We start from the raw sequence: 7,765 nt of genomic DNA, 5'->3' as shown, positions 1-7,765 counted from the left end.
AACATGGAAAAACAAGATATTGCTTCAATTTTTAAGAAAATAATAATAATCAATATCTAGTAGGAATCAGAGGAGCTGCATGGATGACCACAGATACAGGCATGAATCTAACAGTATTTAGAATTACAATAACTCTAGGAGAAGTGTGAATTATCATACTTTTACAATAGACTTTCTTTTTTAGGCTTATTATTCCTGCTGTACCAAAAATTATCATAAAGATGAACATATAATTTAAACCTTATTTAATATTCTGTGATTCATTTTTATTACATTCTGTTTTTTTGACAAAACTTCTAGTTATCGTAACTTCAGAACCAGAATAATTTAAGTGGATTTTATTTGCTCTTACATTAAGGAAAAGGAAATGATCATTAATTTTTGCTTCTTATTTCTCAAGTGATATGTTGACTAATAGAAAAATATGAGGGAAAAATCCTGAATCTAATTTCTCAAGCTATATATAGACTACCTAAGGAGTTCCAGACAAGTCTAGGCTACACAGAGGTAACATGCCACAAAGGGTGTACACATATATATTTTTTCTTTTTTATTAATTAATTTATTTACTTTATATCCTGCTCATAGATGCCTCCCTCCTTTTCTCCCAGTTCCCCCCTATTCTTTCCCCATCACTCCTCTCCAATTCCTCAGAAAAGGGGAGGCACCCCCACCCATCCCAATTCATCAAGTCACATCAGGAATGAGATGTCCTCTTCTCCTGGGGCCTGGCCAGGCAACCCCACCAGAGGAGGAGTGATCTAAAAGCAAGCAACAGATATCATGTTAGAGACAGCCCCTTGCTCCTATATGTAGCCATGGGTGACCTTGATATATCAATCCCCCTGCCTTGACCTGAGTGTTGGGATTATAGGCATGTGCTGCCACATCCAGCTGTTTTTGCTATACTATTTTAAAACTGCACTAATCACTTAAGGGAAAAGCCTTTATAGTTTTGAATGGTGCTGTGTTTAAAGATCTCTCATAATTTGTTTCATATTCTGCCTATGACTTACTCATTTGTAATCTTCCTATCACTATTAAATTATAAATTCAATTTTAAAAGGTACTCTGCTTTAAATGCTACTTAACATCTGAATACAGCATAATAGGTTGCCTATATTAGAAGCTCAAATAGGATTTCTTCACTTGTACTGTCATGGCAAATATTTACTTGTTTGTTCATAATTTTTCTTAGAGTTCTAATTATCTATACATTTATTTTAAGATAGTCAAATAATCTCAGGGGTTTATATTTACATACAATTTTGAGTTTATTAACCTCATTTCTGTTCTCTGCTTTTTCTTGAGATATAAAGGAGTGAAGTTTGTAAAACTGAGAAAAATGTGGATTTTTAGTGTTGGGGGAGAACAAGTTTATTTAATATATATGGCACAGTGCTTAATAGTGTATGCTATATTCAGAAGTGAAGCTTTTGGCACTTATAAGTCACATACAAATATTTATTCTCTGTATGGTCATATTTATGTATATATATGACTTAATTGATATTGAAGTACATACCATAGGGCTCCATCTCAATTTGTGAGTACCTTTAGATGTACTTTTGAATAAAAACAAAAGTGTGAGAAAACAAAAACCAGTATTAGCAAAGTGTGTATTGTAATACAGGAAATCTAAATCATTTGTACAGACAAAAGTCACAGGAAAATTACGCTGTCTTTTTTGCCCAAGTTTTTAGTCACTCATCTTCCATGAAGTTTGAAACATGACACAAGCTCTAACTCCAGTGATGGTAGACACAATGACATTCAGAGAATTCAGAGAGCATAAGGGATGAGATGGAACAATATTTCTCCAGTACTTAAATTCAGTGTTTCAGGAAAACTGACATTTACAATCAATAATTGCTGAAACTGTATCAGAATATCTAAGTACACCACGTGGGGTGTGTGTGTGTGTGTGAGAGAGAGAGAGAGAGAGAGAGAGACAGACAGACAGACAGACAGACAGAGATAGAGAGCCAGAGAGAGAAAGATAGCGACAGATGGAGAGACCAAGCTGGGAGGGAGAGAGAGGAAGGAAGGTCATGGATCATGATCAAGGCAAACATCCTCTCATGTTTGTGTGTAAGAGCATTACAGTTCTTGAACCATCTGGCAAAATAACATAGATAGCTTATCATGACGTTATGCCAGTTAAGAAGCTTGCTTCTTATCTTTGTTTTTTTGCTCTCTGCTTCATTACTTCTTTATCTAACTCTTGATTCCTGAGATTGTATGCCTCAGTAAAGTATCAGCAGTAAGAGTTTACCTATGAATGTATTTTGTAAAGAACATGGGCTGAATTATGTTAGTCCTATAAGATTACTAGGAAACGTTTCATCATTACATTGACAGATCCCCCTCCCGCAAGATACATTTGGTTGCACTGAATAAAATAAATATAAATACCCAATCTTATAGCTCATTTTTATTAAATCAATCTCATATTGATACTGGTTAGTTCTACTATTAATGCTTATATTTTTCAGTTAGCATTTACTGAAGTCTTACTAAAAGTTATTATGTGCTGAGAATTCTGTTTACATCATTTAAACAACAGCAACCTTATAATGAGGTACACAAAAATATATTTGAATTGCAGATGATAATATTAAGGCTTTGATATTCAGGTTGAAAATTTTCTGTACTTTTAAACACAGTGTGCAACATTAATCATTGTGTTATCCTACCTCTCAGGAAAGAAAATTCCATCATTTCTTTAGCACTTGAATCTCAGCAATCATTTTCATCTTTATAACTCAGCATCATTCCACTAAGTATCATTCATTTTTTTGCTCTACTTTGTCTTCAAATATCTTTGACTCTGAAGTAGGCACAAGTACAGCATTATCTACTAGAAATTTCCTCTTCCACAATCCGGAGCTCTGAATTACACTTCCTGAAATTCCTTATACATTTATCTCACCCATAGTCTTACCAAGTGCTTATCTTTTTCCCTCATTGCAATACATTTTTATTTTAAATGTTTCTTTTATCTCATTCATTTTTTTTCAAAACATTGCTCTCAGGATGATCAGGTAGCCTGATAGATTTTTGAAGTTGGAAAGAACAAATCATATTTGGTTGCTGCCCAAGCCTTCTTAATACTTCTGACTTAACTATGGCTCAGAAAATTTGGAAAATGGTGATATTGTCATCACACTCTATTAAAAAAAGTATTCTTTTATAATTAATTTTTTTCATGTTTTGCATACATGCTATGCCCATAACTTCTTTCTTTTTTATTTATTTACTTCTTTATTTATTACAATTTATTCACTTTGCATCCCAGCTGTAGTCACCTCCTTCATCTCCTCCCAACAACACCCTCCCTCCCTCTTCTCCTTCCATGCCCCTCCCACATTCCACTGATAAGGGAGACCCTCCTCCCTTACATCTGACTCTAGCTTATTAGATCACATCAGGACTGGCTGCATTGTCTTCCTCTGTGGCCTGGCAAGGCTGCACATCCCAGGGGGAGGTGGTCAGACAGCCTGTCATTGAGTTCATGCCAGAGACAGCCTCCGTTCCCCTTACTAGGGTACACACTTGGAGGCTGAGTCTATAAGCATTTTCACTTTCGGTCTCTGCATTTTTGCTGCGGAAGTGATTTTCTTGGAAATATTCTTTTTCTTCTTTTTATATCCATTTAGCCACTCTGCATTTTTAAATTGGAGACTTTAGTTCCTTTAGAGTCAAGATTTTACATTTTTATATTTATTTTTGTGTGCTTTTAATTTTTATTTTTCATTAATTAATTTACAGCCTTATCACAGTCCTCTCTCTCCTTCCCTCCCAGTCCCACCTTCACATCCCTCTCCCCCAACTCCCCTTTCCTCTTCTTTTCAGAGAATGGGAGATAACTGAATTCTTCATTACCACATATGCTTTGTTATTTTTCAAGATCTCTATCACTTTGATTAATTTCTCATTGTTTTCAAAGTTTAACTATATTATGTGAGATTCCATTGAATTTTAAAAACATTGTTATTTGAGGGTGTTGCCATGAATTTTCATTAATATTTATTTTCTTTGTTGACTATGGTAGAGAGTTACTGTGTTCATTTGAATATTTCATGTTACTTTAACATTTTTTATATATCTCATGATCCTACATGAGAATGGCCAAGATCAAAAACTCAAGTGACAACACATGCTGGAGAGGTTGTGGAGAAAGGGGAATGTAAACTTGTACAACCGCTCTGGAAAGCAATCTGGTGCTTTCTCAGACAACTAGGAATAGCGCTTCCTCAAGATCCAGCCATACCACTCCTAGGCATATATCCAAAAGAGGCTCAAGTACACAATAAGGACATTTGCTCAACCATGTTTGTAGCAGCTTTATTTGTAATAGCCAGAAGCTGGAAACAACCCAGATGCCCCTCAACTGAAGAATGGATGCAGAAACTGTGGTACATCTATACAATGGAATATTACTCAGCAATGAAAAAATAAGAAAATCATGAAATTTGCAGGTAAATGGTGGGACCTGGAAAGGATCATCCTGAGTGAGTTGTCCCAGAAGCAAAAAGACACACATGGTATATACTCACTCATATAGACATATAATATAAGATAAATCTACTAAAATCTGTACATCTAAAGAAACTAAACAAGAGAGAGGACCCTAACTAAAACGGTCAATCCCCATCCTGAAAGGCAAAGAGGATGGACATCAGAAGAAGAAGAAAACAGGAAACAACCTTGGAACCTTCTACAGAGGGCTTCTGAAAGCCAGAAGAAGAAAACAGGAAACAAACAAGGAACCTACCACAGAGGGCCTCTGAAAGCCTCTGCCCTGCAGGCTATCAAAGCAGATGCTGAGCCTCATGGCCAACTGTTGAGCAGAGTGAATGGAATTTTATGTAAGAAGTGGGAAATAGTAAGAGCTGGAGAGGACAGGGTCTCCACAAGGAGAGCAACAGAACAAGAAAATTTGAACACAGGGAACTTCCCAGAGACTCATACTCCAACCAAGGAGACTATTCATGGAGATAACCTAGAAACCCTGCACAGATGTAGCCCATGGCAGTTCAGTTAGTTACTATGTAACTAAGTGGGTTACATAGTAATGGGAAGAGGGACTGCCTCTGACATAATCTGATTCGCCTCCTCTCTGATCACCTCCCCCTGAGGGGGGAGCAGCCTTACCAGGCCACAGTAGAGGACAATGCAGCCACCTTTGATGAGAACTGATAGACTAAGATCAGAAAGGAGAGGAGAACCTCCCCTATCAGTGGACTTGGGGTGTGGCATGCATGCAGAAAGTGGAGGGAGGGTGGGATCGGGAGGGGAGGAGGGAGGGGCTTATGGGGGGATACAAAATGAAAAAAGTGTAATTAATAAAAAAAAAAAAAAACAGGTAACTTGGCTGCATATTATTGCCAGCTTGTCACATGTATCTTTATAAGTGATCTTCTTAGTATCCTTGAAAATGACCAGCTCTTTGGTTGGTTGGTTCTTTTGTGGCAAAATCAGGAACTTGCCTTTCCAGTTCTGACTCACAGAATGTAGCTGAATAATGTAAGTCATTTCAGTTCTACTGGACTCAGAGATCAATTTTGACTCATGTGCTTGTTGAGCCATGAGTTGGCCTGACTTGGCACTTTAGATTCAGTGAGTCATTTGACAGGTGCCACAAAGGGAAACAGAAGCAACATAAGTCAAATTAGAAATAACCCAAAGTTGATATTTTGAAACTTTAGAATTTCTTACTACACAAAATTTTATTAGCTATTAAAATCCAAAACTGTCAGGTGGCAACACCATAACGTTTGAAGAGGTTTTTGAAAATGCTGAGAAAATTTAAAAAATTAGAGAGAAATATTTTGGAAACAAATATCTCAAACTGTCTTGAACATGAATTACAATAACATAATTTGTAACATTCATACTCTAATTTGTTTCAACACATTTGTCCCTCATGTTTTCCCACTATGGAAATTTATACAGACAAAATCAGAGGGACCATGTTGTTGCTGAGGACAAAGAAAAGAAGCTTTAGTAAAATTTAACTGGGCACTTTGTCATAAAGTCTAGAGGTGTGCAATATCACTGCCATTAAAGGAAATCTAAATTATTGGGAGAATACCACAATTAGAAGGAAAATGCAAATGCTATTCTGAGAGAACCATTGATTCTCTTCCTTCAGAGTATTAATTTATATAAGACCAAATAACAGAGTCCGAAATCACCTTGGAGCTGCTGTCTCAAGATGGCTCTACAGCTGAAAGAGACAGACTTGCATTTTCTCCTGAAGTATTCTGTCTTCCTTGAGTGTCATTGAGCAAGGGCTGCTGAAGTGTCAGAAAAAAAAATATTGCTCTTCTATATACCATTGCCCTCCTGCCACTGGCATGTGTATTCATCAGTCAAACAGAAACTACCCACCATGTTTGATTTACTGCAGTTGAAGGAAATCACTTTGTGGGTTCCTACAACATAAACCCTTTTGCTAGAGATTAATGCTCTGATTTGCATACAGTTCTGGAAGTTATATCATTAGTTTTCATGAGCTATCAGGACCAAATGTAAGAGTTGCATTTTTTTTCCCTCTGTGTGGTGTTGCTGTTTTTCTTTCCCCTCCTTAACATTTTCAGTGACTTTTGCTTGTTCTGTGAAGCATCATGTCTCAAGTCCTCTGAAGAAGTGACTAAGTTTTAGCAATAAAACAAAGTCCCTCTTTCAGAGAATTGGTAAATGACTTGAATAACAACATACTTTCTAGTTATTGCAATGGACTTTTAATAATCCACAATGGTGAATGTGCCAAAAAATAAAACTGAGTTGTCTCCCTGACATCTATATTCCATTTATAGTATGAAGGCAATATAGAAAAGGACATTTTTTTGGCTATTCTGCCAAAAGCAATCTATAGATTCAATGCAATTCCCATCAAAATACCAACACAATTCTTCATAGATCTTGAGAGAAAATTATCAACTTCATATGGAGAAACAAAAAACCCAGAATTTCCAAAACGATCCTGTACAACAGCAGATCATCTGGAGGCATCTCCATCCATGATCTCAACCTGTACTACAGAACAATAGTAATAAAAACGTCATGGTATTGGCATAGAAATAGAATAGTGGATCAATGAAACCGAGTAGAAGGCCCAAAATTAAGCCCACATACCTGTGGATATTTGATTTTTGACAAAGAAGCCAAAACCATTCAGTGGAAAAAAGAAAGCATCTTCAACAAATGGTCCCGGTCCAACTAGATGTCTACATGCAGAAAAATGAAAATAGATCCATATTTATCACCTTGCACAAAACTAAAGTCCAAGTGGATCAAAGATATCAACATAAAACCAGAGACACTAAATTGGTTAAAAGAAAAAGTGGGTAAGACATTGGAACTCATTGTCACAAGAGACAACTTCCTGAACACAACACCAACAGCACAGGCTCTAAGAACAACAATCAATAAATGGGACCTCATGAAGCTGAAAAGCTTCTGTAAAGCAAAGGACATAGTCATCAAAACAAAACGATAGTCTACAGACTGGGAAAGGATCTTCACCAACCCTGTATCTGACAGAGGGCTGATATCCAGAATATATAAAGAACTAAAGAAGTTAAAAAGCAGCAAATCAAGCTATCTGATTAAAAAATGAGGTACAGAGCTAAACAGAGAATTCTCAGTAGAAGAATACAGAATGGCAGAGAAACACTTAAAGAAATGCTCAACATCCTTAGCCATCAGAGAGATGTAAATCAAAAGGACCCTGAGATTTCACCTGACACCCACCAGA

Source organism: Psammomys obesus, unplaced genomic scaffold (assembly GCF_907164565.1).
Source record: "Psammomys obesus unplaced genomic scaffold, mPsaObe1.curated_primary_1811, whole genome shotgun sequence".
NCBI lineage: Eukaryota > Metazoa > Chordata > Mammalia > Rodentia > Muridae > Psammomys > Psammomys obesus.
This window is presented reverse-complemented; position numbering follows the sequence as displayed.